Here is a 19944-nt window from a genome sequence, read left to right on the forward strand (position 1 = left end):
TAATTAAAATAATTTTTGTGTATTGAATTGTATATTTGATAATTAGTCTATGGGAAATAAGATCAATGGATGTCATTGCCCATGAGTAATTTATCAAAGACACACTCCCATTTTAAAGGCTATATAAATATTTATAATGTTCATAGAAATCACTCATACGAAAGGGGAAAGCCAATGGCATGAATGATTTGTATGCAACAATTATAAATCATTAATTCCATACCATTAAATTTAATTAAAAACCTTTCTCATTCCCCATGGTTTCATCTAAACCCTAAGTATATAGAATTTAGTTACTCATGAAGAAAGTCAAAGAAACAAAAATAAAAAGTAGAAAGAAGAGAATTGCCATTAAGAACTTGAGAAGGAAAAAGAAAACAAAAAGAACTCTTCTTTAATTGAAATTGAAAGCAAAAATACATCAAATTGTAATTTAAAATAAATAGCAAAATAAGAAAAACTTATTCTTTTTCTCCTTCAATGGTTGAATCATTGTCCTCCTTCAAGCCTTGATCGGATTCCTCTCGTCGATACGAGTCCAATGGATCCGACCACGCGCGAATCGGAGCTAAAACGAAGAAGTTATGGTCCGTTGAACTTTTAGAAAAAAAATAAAAAAACTGCTGAAGACACGACGAGACGAGACGAGAATAAAAATTCAAGAAGATGGGAGAGAGTTCAAGAGAGATTGATATATAGATTTTGGGTGAGAAAGGTTGCTAGATTAAGGGATTGAAAATGATGTAAGGTGGAGATTAAAAAGCTAATCTTAGGAAACAAATGAAAGGACAAGATTAAGGCTTGAATGGGCTTTCTATATCTCTTCTAAAAAACACATGGGTTGCTTTCCTATTTTTTTTTCTTTCCAAAGGTTTGTCTAAAACCTTCTAATTATTTTGTCAATCAACTTTCTAAATGGTAGAAAAATAATGGGAAGTTTCCAAGTTGAGGAATATGTGCATGAAAGGACCAAATTATCCCTATCTTTCGAATGAATTGCAACCATGCCATATACTTTCGCAAATGGCAAGTCTACCCTTCATTTGTAATGCACATAAACAACAAATAATTCCCTTCTCCTCTCTTGATCATTTCAATCTCAACCATTGGAATTAAGATCCTTTCTCTTCTCTTGTTTTTCATCATCCATCCTTGAAATTTCATCTTTCAAAGCAAAGTAAGGGGGTGTGGCATTATCAATTTGATCCTACTAAAGCATCATGCCAATTCGGCCAACTAAGGCATCTTGGAACTTTGGATTCTCATGGCAATTGGTCATTTCTTCACTATTTGCATATGTTAAGCTCCATTTCCTTCATAATTCCAATAAAAATCTTGAAACAACAAAAACAACAAAAATACCTTAGTAGCACCGCTTAAAATATAAAATATACATGCATCATACCACTATCATTCCCACATAAATGTGTTCATCAAATTCCCCCATACTTAAGCTTTGCTTGTCTTCAAGCAAATAAGAAGAAAATAAAGAAAAATAGAAACAAAATAAAATCCTAACTCATTTTCGTAGGAATCACGATTGCACTTAGCATGTGCAACAAGCCTTTAAACCCCTAGGTTACCCTAGTGGACGAGTTGTGTCTCGTGAGTGTTTGCAGTGAATATACACACAAAATTCCAAAAATTTAACTTTCTAAAAATAAAACTTTCTTTTACAAATCCAAAATATAGAATAAAGCCAAAGATTTCTGATTCTTTTTTCTTTGATAAATTACTCAAAATAGAGGAACAGAAATACCCCCATACTTAAACTTTGCATCTTATTCCAAGTTGGAAAATTAAAAAGATATTTTAATCAAGGAATCCTCTTTTGAATTTGTCCTACTTTGCTCCCTTAAAATTGCCTCTAATGTAATCGTACCATAAAAGGAATTTGATTCGGAAACTTCATAGAAAACTTACAAATTTATATGGTCCACCATACTTTCCAATTTTCTCATAGTTTCTAAGAATAGAACTCACTTTTTGTAATCCTCTACTGCTTTTGGCGTGAATGACATGCAGGGCATGCACCAGACACCCAGGCTACTGAGCAGTCTCCGACTAATCTTTGATTTGCATATGTCATAGACATTGATGCATATGAGTCAAAACTTTACCTTTGATTACGTGCAATGCTTTGATTTATTAAGCTTTCTAATTGACCCATGTATGGAGTTTTCAGTCAGTTGCTCTCAAGCCAGTTGCTTTAAGGAACTAGGCATACAAACCCTTCAGACTTAATAGCTCAAGTAAAAAAGGGTACAAATCAAAACTATAATCAAGAAGCAAACTTTCTAAAAATAATTCTTTCTTTCTTTTGTTTCAACCTTTCTTTCATTTTTAACCATACCATATAAAAAGCAAGTTTCTATTTCTATTTCTTATTCAAATCCTTTTAAAAGAAAGATTCCAAAAGAAAACAAAACTAAGAAAGGAAAGTATTCTTTCTAATTTTCAAATTCCAAAATTAAAATATCCACTAACTTTCTTTCTTAAAATAGCAAAACAACTTTCCTTTTAAGAACACCAAGTTCTTTCTAATTTGAGAAAAATACCAAAAACAAAAGGAAAAGAAAATTTCTAACTTTAACTATAGAAAAGATTAGAAAAGAAAGTTTTCAAAAGCTACCCCCCATACTTGATTTATGCATCGTCTCAATGCATTAGAAATAGAAACAAAAATATGAGGACTAAAAATAGAAAGGAGGGTACGTACCGTATTTTCTTAAGTAGAATTGGAATAGGAAGTTTCATGGAGATCCATGACTTCTTCCATATTCGGCTTTGACAACTCAATAAACGGCTTTAAACGTTGACCATTAACTTTGAAAATGTCACCATTGATTGGATTTAGAACCTCGACCGCATCATGGGAGAAAACTTTATTAACCACATATGGTCCATCCCAACGGGATCTTAACTTACCTGGAAAGATATGCAATCTTGAATTGTAGAGAAGCACTTTTTCGCCATTTTGAAACGATTTTCTCAAAATATGTTTGTCATGAAAAGCTTTTGTCTTCTCTTTATAGATCTTTGCATTCTCGTACGCTTCATTGCGCAACTCCTCCAATTCAGAAAGTTGTAATCGCCTTTGAACACCTGCAGAAGACAAATCAAAGTTTAGTTTCTTAATAGCCCAAAAAGCTTTATATTCCAATTCAACCGGGAGGTGACAAGCTTTGCCATACACAAGGCGGTAAGGAGACTGACCAAGATCAGTCTTGAATGCAGTCCTATGAGCCTACAAGGCATCCACTAATCTAATGGACCAATCTTTGCGGTTTGGATTCACAATCTTCTCCAAAATTTGCTTAATTTGCCTATTTGAAACCTCCACTTGGCCACTCGTTTGAGGATGATAAGGGGTGGCCAACTTATGAGTAATACCATATTTCTTCATAAGAGCTTCAAACGGTCTATTACAAAAGTGCTTACCCCTATCACTAATGATGGCACGAGGTGTACCGAAGCGTGAAAAAATATTTTCTTTAAGAAACTTGACCATCACCTTGTGGTCATTGGATTTGCAAGAAATGGCTTCAATCCATTTTGACACGTAATCTACACCTAACAAAATATACAAATTTCCAAAAGAGTTAGGAAACGGACCCATAAAATCAATACACCACACATCGAAGATTTCTACCACTAAGATCGGGTTGAGGGGCATCATATTTCGTTTTGTAACTCTACCTAATGACTGACAAGATCTACATGCCTTACAAAAATCAAAAGCATCTCTAAAAAGACTTGGCCAATAGAAACCACATTGTAAAACTTTGTGCGCAGTTTTCTTTGCACTAAAGTGGCCACCACAGGCTTGATCATGGCAAAAAGATAGAATCGATTGGTGCTCATGATCAGGGACACATCGTCGGACAATCTGATCTGAACAAGTTTTGAACAAATAGGGATCATCCCAAAAGAAATACTTTACCTGTGAGTGAAACCGGTATTTGTCTTGGTTGGACCAATGATCCGGTGTAGCACCTGTAACCAAGTAATTCACAATATCCACATACCGTGGCTCATTAGAAATAGCAAACAATTGCTCATCAGGGAAATATTCATTAATTGGACCTTCATCATTCTTTGCATTAGGAAGTCTAGACAAGTGATCGGCAACCAAGTTTTCCGTACCCTTTTTATCTCTAATCTCTAAATCAAACTCTTGAAGAAGTAAAACCCACCGAATGAGGCGAGCTTTAGCATCCTTCTTACCAACAAGATACTTGATTGCCGAATGGTCGGTATAAATTATCACATGCGATCCAATCAAGTAGGACCGAAATTTCTCTAATGCAAACACAACCGCTAAGAATTCTTTTTCCGTAGTGGTGTAGTTGAGTTGTGCAACATTGAGAGTCCTACTACATGCGGTAATTTATTGAATCTTTAACCCAACACGGCTCCTATTGCAAAGTCAGAAGCATCACACATAATTTCAAACGGTTCGGTCCAATTGGGTGCTTGAATGATGGGAGCCGTAGTTAACTCATTTTTCAAACACTCAAAAGAATCGAAGCATGCTTTGGAAAACTCAAATTTTTTATCTTTTGCTAACAAGTTGGTTAGAGGCCTAGCATTTTTAGAAAAATCTTTTATAAAACGCCGGTAAAAGCCCGCATGGCCCAAAAATGATCGAATATCCTTCACACTTTTGGGTGGTGGAAGATGGACAATGAGATCCACCTTGGCTTTATCAACCTTAATTCTCTCTTTAGAAATCACATGTCCTAGAACGATGCCCTCTTTTACCATAAAATGACACTTTTCCCAATTGAGGACAGGGTTCTTTTCTCTACTCCTTTCTAAGACTAATTTTAAGTGATGTAAACATTCGGCATACGTGGAGCCATGAATAGAAAAATCATCCATAAAAACCTCTAAGAAGGTCTCCACCATGTCAGAAAAGATACTCATCATGCATCTTTGGAAAGTTGCCGGTGCATTGCATAACCCAAAAGGCATGCGTCTATAAGCAAACGTTCCAAAGGGGCATGTGAATGTCGTTTTCTCTTGATCTTCAGGAGCTATGGGAATTTGGTTGTAACCGGAATATTCATCAAGAAAGCAATAATACTCATGACCCGCTAAACTTTCTAACATTTGATCAATAAAAGGCAAAGGAAAGTGATCCTTCCAAGTAGCGGCATTAAGCTTTCGGTAGTCAATACAAACCCGCCACCCTGTTTGAATACGAGTAGGAATAAGTTCATTGGTGGCGGATTGTATAACGGTAACTCCCGACTTCTTAGGCACTACTTGGACGGGACTCACTCATTGGCTATCCGAGATGGGATAAATGATCCAATTATCTAACCATTTTAAAATCTCTTTTTGGATGGCTTCCTTCATCACAGGATTAGCCCTTCTTTGATGTTCTCTTGAAGGTTTGGCACCCTCAACGAGATGGATGTGATGTTGCACAATCGAAGGGCTAATTCCTTTGATGTCGGCCATTGTCCAACTTATGGCTTCCTTGTTATCTTTTAGCAATTTAATGAGTTCCTCCTCTTGAGGGGAGGTTAGGTCCGCAGCAATTATTACAGGCAAAGTACAATTATCACCCAAAAATGCATAACATAAATGAGAAGGCAAGGGCTTCAACTCCAACTGTGGCGCTTCTTCGATTGATGTCTTTGGAAGAGATGTTGCGAGTGGTCCAACAGGCTCTACGTTTTGGATTGCAAAAGCTTTGGAAAAGAAATCATCTCCATCATTTCCTAGTTCGTCCAAGCATTCTTGGAATTCTGCATCAAAATCAATTTCAAAGTTAGAAACAATATCATCAGGAAAGGAATGCAACATATTGATTTCTTCATGAAAATTTGGTTGCTTACCCAATCTAAAGACATTAAAATCAACCGATGTGTTTTCAAAAGATAATTTCATCAATCCATTTCTACAATTAATTAGAGCGTTGCTAGTGGCAAGGAACGACCTACCAAGGATGATAGGAATTTGATCCTTGATATTAGCAATATGCTCGGTATTTAACACAACAAAATCTACAGGAAATAAAAAATCACCTACTTTAACTAACACATCCTCAACCATTCCTTTGGGTGTTTTAATTGATCTATCCGCCAATTGAAGAGTGATGATGGTTGGTTTGAGGTCTCCTAATCCTAGTTGCTTAAATACAGAAAAAGGCAAGAGATTTACACTTGCACCCAAATCCAAAAGAGCATGTTCAATATTTGTGTTACCAATAGTGCAAGAAATAGTAGGACATCCTGGATCCTTATACTTAACCTCCATTTGTTGAGACAAGATGGAACTTATATTTGCGGCCAAGAAAGCTTTCTTGGGCACATTAGTTGTGCGCTTTTGTGTGCACAAATCTTTCAACACTTTGGCATAAGTAGGAACCTGAGAAATCGCATCTAATAAAGGAATGTTAATTTGCACTTGTTTAAAAATATTTAAAATTTTATCAATTTGATCTACCTTTTTATTAGTAGCAAGTCTCATTGGAAAAGGAGCTTTAGGAATGAAATCTCGTGCAGGGGGAGAAGTTACCTCTTCTAGACTTACATGTTTGGGCTCCTCTTCTGAGCCTGTGGAGGAAAGTTCTTCACTTACCTCCTTTGGAAGATCTTGCGCATTTTTAGAAGGTTCAGATCTGACCTCCTCCTTGTGGTAATCTCTACCACTCCTTAAAGCATATACAACATTACATTCGTTGGAGGGCTCTTGCGGCGGCAAAATTGGTTGAATGGCATTCAACTGATTTGGCGGTACATGTTGATTCACATTCATATTCACGTTCCTTTGATTAAGAACGGGTTGACTTGGCATCTTCCCCTTTTCCCTCTCATGCAACGCCATGGCAAGTTGGGAGATTTGCTTCTCCATGTTGTGTTGGCTTGTCATGAAAGTGCTAGTGAGAAGTTCTATACTTTTTTCTAAGGAAGCTATGCATGCCGACTCTCCTTATTTTTGAAAACCCGACGGTTGCTGATTTGAAACATTATTAATCATGGGGTTTTGAAAAGTAGGAGGGGAAGGGGATGGCCGAACAAAAATGGGAGGGAAGGTGGGCCTAGGTTGGCCGAATTGGCCTTGGCCGTGGAAATTAGATGGCCCACTTTGACTCCATGAAAAGTTGGGATGATTTCTCCATCCCGGATTATAAGTGCTGGAATAAGGATTATTAGCATAAAGAGCACTCACATTTTCATTAGAATTACCAAATTTAGCAAGAGTTGGACACTCTTCCATGACATGGTCCGTGGCTTGACACCAATTACACATGGGAACACTATGTGCAATTTGATTGACTTGTGAAGGTCCTTTAACAACTATTCCTTCTAGCCTTTTGATTAAGCTATCAAGATGAGCCTCTTTTGCCACGGCACCCTCAATTAGAAATCCCTTACTTGAAGTGGCTCTCTCACCGTCTTGAGTGGATTCCCACTCTCTTATTTTTTTCGCCAAATCAAGTAAGAAGTTCCATGCCGCGGCCTCATCCGTGAAAGATGTAAAACTGTTAGGACACATGGATTCAAGAAGTTGCTTTGTTTGGTAATCTATGCCCTCATAAACAATTTGGCATAAGTGCCACAAATCAATTCCATGGTGAGGACACTCTTGGAGTAGGTCTTTGAAGCTCTCCATAAACTTAGAAAATGACTCTAATGACTTTTGTTTGAATTGTAAAATATCGTTCGTAAGCTTATTAGTTTTATGTAATGAAAAAAACTTTTTTAGGAAAGCGACGGCGAACTCCTTCCAAGTGGTGATGGAGTTCGTTAGTAAGCCATAGAGCCACTTCTTGGCTCCATTTTTGAGTGAAAACGTAATAAACCGCAACTTTACCGCATCATCGGTAAGTTGTTGCAACTTAATCAAAGCACATACATCTTCAAACTCACACAAAAATAAATAAGCATCCTCCGAAGGGAGGCCATGAAAACGAGGAAGCAAAGAAATTAATTGCGATTTTAGCTCAAAATTATTGCCCTGCGCAACCGGCAATCGAATTCAAGAAGGTTGCGCGGTTCAGGCCGAATAGAAGCGATCGCGCAAACTTTTGGGCGTCTCTTGTTCTTCCGCCATGACTACTTGATTTGGATTTGGTGCGATGTCTTCCGCTGTCTCTAACCGGTTTGCTCTTTCTATTCGATTGGCCGAGTTCCGTACCCAACCTACGGTCATAAACACAAGAAAACCAAGTAAGAGAGATGAATAGACAAGAAACCAAAATTATAACTAAACTAAAAATAACTACTAATCTAACACTTTGAATAATTAAGATTCTAATGCAACTCTCTTCCCCGGCAACGGCGCCAAAAACTTGATTGAATAATTAAATAACCGTAAGTGCACGGATCGTGTAAATACGGGTCGAACTCAGGAAAGAGAAATCTAGTTGTCAATCCTATTCTTGTACCGATTAAAATACTAGCTATGATATAATGTTGCCTGGAATGGACTCAGGATTTCCGTGGACTTAGACCTCGGAGCCAACACTATATATAAGCATGTATTCTATTCAATCTAAGAATCAAATTCAACTACGATCTTGATTTGAAAATATTAATTTAGGCAAAGTGTACCAAAATTCTAGTGATCTTTATTAACTACTTATCTAATCTAATTACAAAACTAAAATTCTAAAGGCCTAAGTTAATTGGAGAATTGCAAAAGTAATTTGGAATAGTGTAAAATCCTTAATTCAATATAAAAGATTACTTAGGGTTAGAATCCACCATGGGCTTGGATTAGATTGATTAATTAAAATAATTTTTGTGTATTGAATTGTATATTTGATAATTAGTCTATGGGAAATAAGATTAATGGATGTCATTGCCCATGAGTAATTTATCAAAGACACACTCCCATTTTAATGGCTATATAAATATTTATAATGTTCATAGAAATCACTCATACGAAAGGGGAAAGCCAATGGCATGAATGATTGGTATGCAACAATTATAAACCATTAATTCCATACCATTAAATATAATTAAAAACCTTTCTCCTTCCCCATGGTTTCATCTAAACCCTAAGTATATAGAATTTAGTTACTCATGAAGAAAGTCAAAGAAACAAAAATAAAAAGTAGAAAGAAGAGAATTGCCATTAAGAACTTGAGAAGGAAAAAGAAAACAAAAAGAACTCTTCTTTAATTGAAATTGAAAGCAAAAATACATCAAATTGTAATTTAAAATAAAGAGCAAAATAAGAAAAACTTATTCTTTTTCTCCTTCAATGGTTGAATCATTGTCATCCTTCAAGCCTTGATCGGATTCCTCTCGTCGATACGAGTCCAACGGATCCGACCACGCGCGAATCGGAGCTAAAACGAAGAAGTTATGGTCCGTTGAACTTTTAGAAAAAAAATAAAAAAACTGCTGAAGACGCGACGAGACGAGACGAGAATAAAAATTCAAGAAGATGGGAGAGAGTTCAAGAGAGATTGATATATAGATTTTGGGTGAGAAAGGTTGCTAGATTAAGGGATTGAAAATGATGTAAGGTGGAGATTAAAAAGCTAATCTTAGGAAACAAATGAAAGGACAAGATTAAGGCTTGAATGGGCTTTCTATATCTCTTCTAAAAAACACATGGGTTGCTTTCCTATTTTTTTTTCTTTCCAAAGGTTTGTCTAAAACCTTCTAATTATTTTGTCAATCAACTTTCTAAATGGTAGAAAAATAATGGGAAGTTTCCAAGTTGAGGAATATGTGCATGAAAGGACCAAATTATCCCTATCTTTCGAATGAATTGCAACCATGCCATATACTTTCGCAAATGGCAAGTCTACCCTTCATTTGTAATGCACATAAACAACAAATAATTTCCTTCTCCTCTCTTGATCATTTCAATCTCAACCATTGGAATTAAGATCCTTTCTCTTCTCTTGTTTTTCATCATCCATCCTTGAAATTTCATCTTTCAAAGCAAAGTAAGGGGGTGTGGCATTATCAATTTGATCATACTAAAGCATCATGCTAATTCGGCCAACTAAGGCATCTTGGAACTTTGGATTCTCATGGCAATTGGTCATTTCTTCACTATTTTCATATGTTAAGCTCAATTTCCTTCATAATTCCAATAAAATTCTTGAAACAACAAAAACAACAAAAATACCTTAGTAGCACCGCTTAAAATATAAAATATACATGCATCCTACCACTATCATTCCCACATAAATGTGTTCATCAATGACCAAAGGAGAAGATGCTTGGGTTAGGTTTTTTCTGATTTGGGGAAAACTCTCTCTCTTTCTCTTTGCGTTTGATTTTCTTAGAAAATGAAAATCCCCCTTTTTTTAACGAGCTTTAGCTTCGTATTTATAGGCATTTTTTAAAATGATAGTGGCACTCCAGGTTGATTGGGCCCGCGGAAAAATGATAAAGCGCGCCGCAATTCTTGTTTTATTCAACCATGTACGTCCTTCACAGGATAAATTCACCCCTCCTTCAGGATAAATTCACATCCCTTTTCTGGTTTACACTACGGACACTCTCCCATCTTGTTCGCTAGGCAAACACGCTCGGAATTTGACAAAATTTTGTAGGGACCTAGATGGGATCCTAAGCTAGCTTAGGGTGGAATTTGGGACCCTAGTTGATTGATTTGGTTGGGTTTTGCTCAAACAAGAGAGATTTAGGGCACGGTCAAAATGAGGTGTCTACAGATGTCCCTCTTTGGCAGAGCATGCTTGTCGCGCAAATGTCAAAGCTGAACTGACAACACATTTTGACTGGCCCAAGATGGATTGAAGAGAAAAAAGAATGAAGAAAGTGATTTTGGAAAGATCGAATTGTTGGAAAGAAGTGATGCCTCAGGGTTCTTGAATGGAATGGTTTTTTGGTTGTTTGCTTGGCACTCTCAGAGATGCTCTCAGAGAGACTTTGATTCTTTCTACGCTCGGAGCGAATACTATCAAGAAGAATTTAGTTTTACGCTTGGAGCAAAATGCTTCCAATGAAAGATTGAGTTCTACTCTTGGAGCGAATGCTTTTAGAAAGAAAAATTGATTTTACGCTTGGAGCGAATGCTTTCAGGAAGAATTTGACTTTACGCTTGGAGAGAATGCTTTCAAAGAGACAAATCGATTTTACGCTTGGAGCGAAATACTTGCATGAAGAAATTGGGTTCTACGCTTGGAGCGAATGCTTTCAAAGAGAAAAATTGATTTTACGCTTGGAGCGAATGCTTTCAGGAAGAAATTGGTTTCTACGCTTGGAGCGAATGCTTTCAAAGAGAAAAATTGATTTTACGCTTGGAGCGAATGCTTTTAGGAAGAAATTGGGTTCGACGCTTGGAGCGAATGCTTTCGGGAAGAATTTTGGTTCTACGCTTAGAGCGAATGCTTTCGGGAAGAATTTTGGTTCTACGCTTAGAGCGAATGCTTTCAGGAAGAATTTGGGTTCTACGCTTGGAGCGAATGCTTTCAGGAAGAATTCGGTTTCTTCACTCGGGGTGGATGCTCTCTGGGAGGATTTGGTTAGGCTTAAATACTCAATTTGATTACAAACTTCGTTTGTGAGTAGAAACTCCTCTGGGGATAATGAGGCAAACTTCCAATGAAATGATGAGAAAGACTCTCAGAGGATTACCAAGACAGACTCTCAAAGGAATTTGACTGAGGAGTTGAATTTAAAGACTGTGTTCAATCTCCTCTTATCTTTATTTGTTTGAGAATAGCCATCTCAATTATCATTGTTCATTTGATATCTTTTATGACCTGATTGCTCAGGGCATAAAAGATGCCCCTAGTATGATTTTACTTCCATGACAAATTCACAAGAGAGCAAAACACAGAGAAATGGTTAAAAATATTTTCATCTCTTGAATATTTGAGGTTACAAAGCTTTCAGGTTTACAATAGACTGTATCTGCCTGACAACCTCTTTTCATTTCTGATGATCTCTGCCATTTCGGATGAGCTTGAAAACTTGCAAGATGGACTTGAGAATCTACCATCTTCTGAACTTCGCTCTGCTGTGTATCACCCTTGAGGAGACACAAATTCATCATATTTTCACTTTTACCCCCTTGCCTCTTGTTACCCCAGCTTTGGGAGGGATATTTGACTACACAGGCTTTCCCACACAGGATTCTGGAATTTGACCTTGACTCGACATATAAAGGACTTTGACTATCAATAATGAGGACTTCGACAGACACAATGACTTTGACTCGAAGAGAGACTGAATATGCTTCTTAGTCTGATAAGTATTTTAAGATGGTATAGTCTACCACTCTTAGAATCTTTTGAAAACCGTATTTAAAGGTGTTTTATTCCTCTTTCCGGTATTTCCATCATGGTTATTATCCCTTTGGATTGCCTAGTCTTAACCTCCTTAGCTTAGAAAATGTCAGAAGAATTTCTGTTGGCGCTCACTCAGACTTTGGAGTAGTGCCGCCGAAGAAATGAAAGTTTTGTTGGCGTACAGAGGTTTTGTCCTTTATGAAGTCACTGCCATGACCAAATCACCTTTTTCAGGTTTTTGATTCGGCGGACCGCATGCCTTAATTTTTTTGCCTGGACTATCTGCCCTTGTAGATTTTCCATCCAGCAGGCTTAGCACCCTAATTTTTGCCTAAGCTGCCCTTTCGGGTTTTCAGCTTAGCGGGTGAATGACCCTAACTTTTGCCTAGACCGCCCTTGCGGGTTTTCAGTCTGGCAGGTCTAAGACTCCATCATTTTTTTTTCTTTTTCTTTCTGTTTCTCTACAAACCTGGGCCTAAATACACCAGAAGGACTTTTAGGTAGGCTTGGGTTCAAACAGGTTAACCTTTGGTACGTTTTCATGTATTTGACCGGATCTGGCCCTCCAGACTGCCTACGTATCCCCAAAGAAAATGGAATCAAGTCCGCGTAGTTCGCCCATTTGGGTTTCAAGGATTGTTTGTTTTGTTCTTTCTTTCTTTTTATGGATTTGAAAGATTTGAAGGATTTGACCGAACCCGAATTGATCAGGCTACCTACGTACCCTGTAGAGAGGAATCAGGTCAGAACATAGTTCAGGCTCAATATCTTTTATGACGCAAGTCATAAAAGATGCCCCTGGTGTGAATTTATCAAAGAAAGAAGGTTTTCTTTTTTTTTTAGGCTCAAATGGTTTTTGACTTTGAGGTTGTTGGCTTTTAAGCTCTGATCGACCAAGGACGGCCTCCTGGTGTATCTAAGCATAGTACTTTTTTAGTTGGTCCAAGTTTGTAGGTTTTGTTAATTTTTCTCCATTTTCATTGAGGAGTCTTACGACTTTTCCTGGCAGGACTTCATCAACGATGTAAGGACCAGACCAGTTTGGCCTGAATTTTCCTCTGGGATCAAACACCGGTGCCCTGTAGGACTTCAAGACAAGATCTCCTGGCTTCAAGTCTCGGACCTTGACTTTCTTGTTGAAGGCTCTTTCAATTCTTCTCTGATACCCCTTGGATGTGATATAAGGCTCTCAGCCTCTTTTCATCTATCATCTGTAATTCCTGATGTCTGGCTCTGGCCCACTCAGACTCTGGCAAATTTGCTTCCATCATAACTCTTAATGATGGAATTCTCAGCTCAACAGGGAGGACTGCTTCCATTCCATACACTAGAGAGTACGGAGTTACACCTGTAGCAGACCGGATCGATGTCCTGTAAGCCCACAAGGCAAAATGAAGTTTGTTCGACCAGTCCTTATAAGTCTCGGTCATCTTACTGATTATGACCTTAATGTTCTTATTCGCTGCCTCTACAGCCCGGTTGGTCCGCGGTCTGTAAGGAGATGACTTGTGATGCTTGATCTTGAACTCTTCGCACAGGTGTACTACCTCTTTCTTGAAGTGAGATCCATTGTCTGAAATCAATTCATGAGGTACTCCATATCTGCAAATGATATTTGCACGGATGAACTTCGCAACTGTATTGGAAGTTATGGAAGCATACGAAGCAGCTTCTATCCACTTCGTGAAGTAATCAATGGCTACTAGAATGTACTCATGTCCACTTGACGACTTTGGATAAACTTTACCGATGATATCAATCCCCCATACTAAAAATGGCCATGGCGAGGTCATAGAGTGTAACTCTGACGGAGGCACATGAATAAGGTTCGCATAGACTTGGCATTTATGACATTTCTTCACGAATGCAAAGCAGTCTGCATCCATTGTGGGCCAATAGAATCCAAGTCTTAGGATTTTCCTGGACAGCATCTTACCATTCATGTGAGGGCCACAAACACCTTCATGTGTTTGCTCTATGAGCTCTGCAGCCTGATCTTCATCAACACACAGAAGCTGTGTCCCGTCAAATGACTTTCTGTACAATTCTTCACCACAAATGATGAAGTTGGCAGCGAACCTCTGAAGAGTTTTCCTCTCTTTGCTGGAAGCCTCAGGCGGATGCCCCTTGCCTGAAATGATATTTTGAATGTCTGTATACCACGACTTTCCGTCCGGACATCTTGCTGATATCTCTATCGCATTCACATGTGCTGGAGCCCATTGCAATCTGACAGCTAAAGGCTGAACCTCCATTGTTGCAGAAATGTCTAACATTGACGCCAGAGTAGCCAAAGCATCGGCAAAGTGATTCCTTGTCCTCGACAAATGAGTAAAAGTGACATTCCTGAACTTCTCGACCAAAGATGCAAGGTAAGTGTGATATGAGATCAACCTCGCCTCTTTTGTTTTCCAATCCCCATTTATTTGACAAATGATCAGGACTGAATCTCCGAACACATCGATGTCTTGAATTCGCAAAGCCAAAGCTGCCTCAAGTCCTGCGATGCATGCTTCATATTCTGCCATGTTATTGGTACAATCAAATTGTAACTTGATGGATATCGGAATGTACTCTTTCTTTGATGATACGAGAATTGCTCCTACTCCCTGTCCTCAGTTGTTTATAGCTCCATCAAAGTACATTATCCCTCTGGTGCTTGGAATCTCTTCTTCAATGTCCATGATTTCTTCATCAAGAAAATCTGCCTTCAAAAAAGCATTCTCCTCAACAGGAGCATCAACCAACTGCCCAGCGATTACCCGCCCTTTAATTGATTTCTGAGTGACATAAGTGATGTCAAACTCAGACAATAATAGCAACCATTTAGCTGTTCTTCCTGTAAGAGCGGGTTTTTCGAACAAATACTTCAACGGATCCATCCGTGAGAGCAAAAGTACCTTGTTCAAAAGCAGATAATGTCTAAGCCTTTGAGTCGCCCAAACCAATGCTAAACACGTCTTTTCCAAAACACTGTATTTGATTTCATACTCTAGCATTTTCTTGCTAATGTAGTAAATGGGCTTTTCCTTTTTAGATCCCGCATCCTGCTGAGCAAGCATACAACCCATTGTTGTATCCGTGATGGACAAATACATTAACAATGGTTGACCAGGAATGACTGGGGATAGGACAGGAGGCAAGGACAAGCACTGCTTGACTTTTTCAAATGCTTCTTGACATTCTTCATTCCATTTCTTGGAAGAATTCTTCTTTAATAACTTGAAGATGGGTTCACACGTCATAGTTAAATGAGATATGAATCTCCTCAAGTATTGCACTTTGCCAATGAATCCACGAATCTGCTTTTCTGTCTTTGGTGGTTGCATTTCTTGGATAGCCTTGATCTTATGAGGGTCCACTTCGATTCCTCTCTCGCTGACCATGAATCCAAGCAACTTCCCAGATGTGACCCCAAATACACATTTATTTGGGTTCAAGCGAAGTTGAAACTTTCGGATTCGCTCGAAGAACTTTCTCAAAGCGATTGTATGCTCTGGCCGAATCTTGCCCTTGACAATCATGTCGTCTACATAGACCTCGACCTCCTTATGAATCATGTCATGAAGAAGAGTAGTTGCAGCCCTCTGATAGGTGGCACCAGCATTCTTGAGACCAAACGGCATCACTCTCTAGCAATATGTTCCCCACTAAGTAATAAATGCCATCTTCATCATATCCTCAGGCGCCATTTTAATTTGGTTGTACCCTGAGAATCCATTCATGAAAGATAACAGTGCATGTCCAGCTGTATTGTCAACCAGGAGATCAATGTTCGAAAACAGAAAGTCATCTTTCGAACTTGCCTTGTTCAAATCTCTGAAATCGACACACATCTTGACTTTCCCGTCCTTCTTGGGCACTGCTACAATATTTGCAAGCCATTTGGGGTATTCAACTACTTCAATGAATTTCACTTCGAGTAGTTTCTTAACCTCATCATGAACTTTCAACTCCCATTCTGTCTTAAGTTTTCGGAGTTTTTGCTTCTTCGGCTTGATGCCAGGGATTAGAGGTAATTTGTGTTGTACAATGTCCTCACTCAATCATGGCATGTCATCGTAAGACCAAGCAAAAACCTCCTTAAACTCTTTTAGCAAGATGATTAATTCTTCGCGCTCCTCCGGAGATAAAATTTTGCCAATCCGTATCTCCCGAATTAAGGATTCGTCACCGATATTTATGATTTTAATTTCCTCTTCAAGTGGTTTTGCTCAGCGACTCTCCTCTTGTTGAATCATGTGTTTGATTTCAAGGGGAGTTTCGTCGGCTTCCTCATTAGAGGGGGAGTCTTGATTATCATTATTAGTTACTTGATCAGGTTTAGAAGCAGAATCAGTAAAAGCGACAAGTACAGGAATATACACAAAAGAGTCTTTTATTTCATTAGAATGAATGATTACATCAGATGACTCGCCCACATCAGGCGTTACAGACTCTGAAATTGAATGAAAAGACAAGTCGACATCAGTATCGACACAATCAGAAATATGTACAGACGAAACATCAATGGAGACGTCCTCAGACTCGGACTCGACGCCACCAGGGACAAACTCGTCACCCACTCCAGGAGTAGAACCAACCTATACAGTACCTGCATCAAAAGAAAAGTTAGAAATGACAGACTCTGGGACGAACTCAGAAACTGACACAAATTTTGAAATGACCGACTCTTTTGAAGGGACTGGACTATACTGAAAGACTACTTGGGGTATAACCTGTGAAGTCCAGTTATCCAGAGGTCCCTCAGCTGGGGTGATGGAATTTCTTGGGTTAATGAAGGGTGTGCCTCCTCCAATCATCGCAATGACTGGTGCCTCAACTTGGAACAAGGAGTCTAGGAGTTCTGATTCAAAGTTCTCAACCCAATCTGAATCTTGCTTCTCTGATTTAGCTGTCTATGCAATCTGCTCAAAGAAAAAGTTTTTCGGCAGCTCATCTGTAAAGAAAATCTCTAGACCCGGCAGCTTCTTTTCAGTCTCATCATACCAAGGCTTAGAAAAACCGTAAAACGGACAATCAGCCCCTTCCTTTCTGAATCTACCATTCATGACCATGCTGAACGGTCCCATCAGAAACTCTCAACCCCGGCGGCGGCAATCAGCCCATTTCAACATGTATGCTTTCATTTCTTGGACTTCCTTTTGAGTAGGCTGATACTCTAACCCGAATAATCCATTCATCGCCTTCATTATTGGCCACTCAGTCAACCCTTGCAAATTTCTACCCAGGCCAGCTCCCGGGACATACCCATGTCGTCGCATTATTCTCGCTACATGGACATTGGTGCTTGTCAAAAACATGATTTCCTCATTCATGGCCTCCTCCATAGTTATAGTAGAGACCTCTAGTGAGAATCCTGTCAGGCTGACATCCTTGGCATTTTCAACAACTGATTCAACGGTTATCTGCCCAACTTCAGGTTCTGGATCCCCTCGCACTGTAATTACTCTATTATTCCGGATGAATTTCAGCTTTTGATGCAGCGTTGAAGGAATAACTCCGACCTTATGCAGCCAAGGTCGGCCCAGGAGAAGAAAGAAAGAGGTCTTGATATCAAGCACTTGGAATTCGACTTCAAAAGTCTCTCATCCAATCTCGATTTCCGTCGCCAATATCCCAATCACATCTCTTCTAGTGCCGTCGTATGCCAATATACACTGCTCAGATGGTATGAAGCTATCTAGCCCAAATCCCAAGGTAACGGCGGTGCTCAGAGGACATACATTCAAGGCTGACCCGTTATCCACTAGCACTTCGGGTACTCTCTTCTTGTTGCAAATTATGGTAATCCTGAGAGGACGGGTATGGTCTCTTCCTTATGGAGGTAGGTCTTCATCAGTAAAAGACAACACTTTGGAAGCTTTGGCCATGGCCACTAAGCTGACCAGCTCGTCTGGGGTGATTTCAACTGACACCTGAGACACATTCAACTCACGGAGTACTACTTGTCTATGCTTTGGCGATGCCAGTAGTAGACCCCATATGGACACATTGGCTTGCGTCTTTTTCAGCTGCTTCAGTAAATTGTCCTCTTCTTCATCTAGACTCTGTTTCTGCTTTTGGTTTTCTGTAGCTCTTGTAACTTTGGCAGGATTTTCAACCCTCAGCTCTGCCGGTTTAAAGACTCATCCACCACGTGTAACATGGCGGAGCTCATCACATTGTTCATTCAAGAGTACCAAATCCTCATCCCCCAACCTTAAAACATAAGGAACTTCTTCTTTGCTCTCTTCTTCTTCATATTTGAGGACATATGAACATTCGGCAGATTCTGCAGTCCCCCATCTCAAGCAGACAGTACATAAGGCTTCTCATTTTCTGTATCTTCATCTCCCTCTTCCCATCTCAGCACATATGGTTCCTCAGAGATGACAGAACAAATACGAGAGTGGTCCAAAATGATGTCCTCTGTAAGGATCGCATAAACATTTGGTGGAGGGGTGGCATGTGTTGGCAAGGGATTGCGAGTGACATTAGGAGCCTCAATGGCAATTTTCTTTGCCTCAATCATGTCTTGGATCTTATGCTTCAATGCCATACATCTATCAGTCAGATGTCCGACACTTTGATGGTATTCACAATAGTAATCCTTCCTCTAGTACCTTGGGAGAGGATTTGGAATCTCTCTAGGCTCTAGCAACTCAATCTTCTTGTCCCCCAACAGTTTCTTCAATGCCACTGAAAGGGAATATGGCAAAGGATCGAATCGTCTTGGCTCTTTCTTCTCCGGGCGACCTTCACCAAAATTTACCCTCCGTGCTGGCGGGGCAGTATTCACATTGTGAACTTCCTTAGGTGCTACCATAGGTCTTTTTCCTTCTCTTGAATAAGAAGGAATCCTCGATCTCAGGCCCTTGGACAACGCATCTTCTATTTGATTTCCTGTCTTGATGAGATGATTGAAATCAAGAAAGTATTGGATGGTCATGTGATGATAGTATTGCGGCGACAGATTCTTCACTTCGATTTTGATTTACTCCTCATCTGACAGACGATGAGTCATCTGTGCAGCTTTCCTTCTCCATCTGCGAATGAAGGAAGTGAAGGTTTCATTGTGGCCTTGCTTCAATTCTTTCAAATCCCTCTTAGTAACATCTATTCCCTCCTCCATAAAAAATTGTTCCACGAACCTATTAGCAATGTCTTCTAAGGTTCGGATCTCTTCGGATTTTAGGCTCAAAAACCATTTCTTTGCAGTTCCGACTAGAGATCTGGGGAACAAGAGAGCAACCTGCTCTGGAGACAAACCGTGCTGCTGTAAAAGAGGAAGGACTGACATTAGATGGCTCCTAGGACACCCTGTCCTGTCGTACTTATCCATGTCTGGAACTTTGAATCTAGGAGACAATGTGACTCCTGGATATATCATAAAATCTGCCATGTTCAACTTTTTCGGGCCTTGGAATTTTATGTTTTCCATCTCCTGGGTCAGCCTGTCCAGCCTATCTGTTATCACTTTTCCCTTATCAGCTCTCTCCAGATGAGGGAGACAATTATCTTCTGCATACTACTCATCCTCGAAGTCATCATCAACAACGAACACTGCCGGTCTATTCATCATAGGAGGTGGAGGAGGTATGACTGAAGGATGCTGGGGTGCATGCTCTCTAGAAGTAGAACTTCTATCATTTTTTAGACGGGCAATTTCTTCATTAATGGTGCCCAATTGTCCCAGATTAACCTTCATCATCTCATTGGTGTCC

At 39.3% G+C, this 19944-nt stretch overlaps 1 pseudogene; it reads right to left on the reverse strand.

The window, feature by feature from the left end:
• Positions 1-2728: 2728 nt before the first annotated feature.
• Positions 2729-19046, reverse strand: LOC143891044 (uncharacterized; annotated as a pseudogene).
• Between the last annotated feature and the right edge of the window lie 898 nt (positions 19047-19944).

The sequence above is a fragment of the Tasmannia lanceolata genome, unplaced genomic scaffold (assembly GCF_043159265.1).
Source record: "Tasmannia lanceolata isolate RefF3 unplaced genomic scaffold, GAP_Taslan_0.1 ptg000013l, whole genome shotgun sequence".
NCBI lineage: Eukaryota > Viridiplantae > Streptophyta > Magnoliopsida > Canellales > Winteraceae > Tasmannia > Tasmannia lanceolata.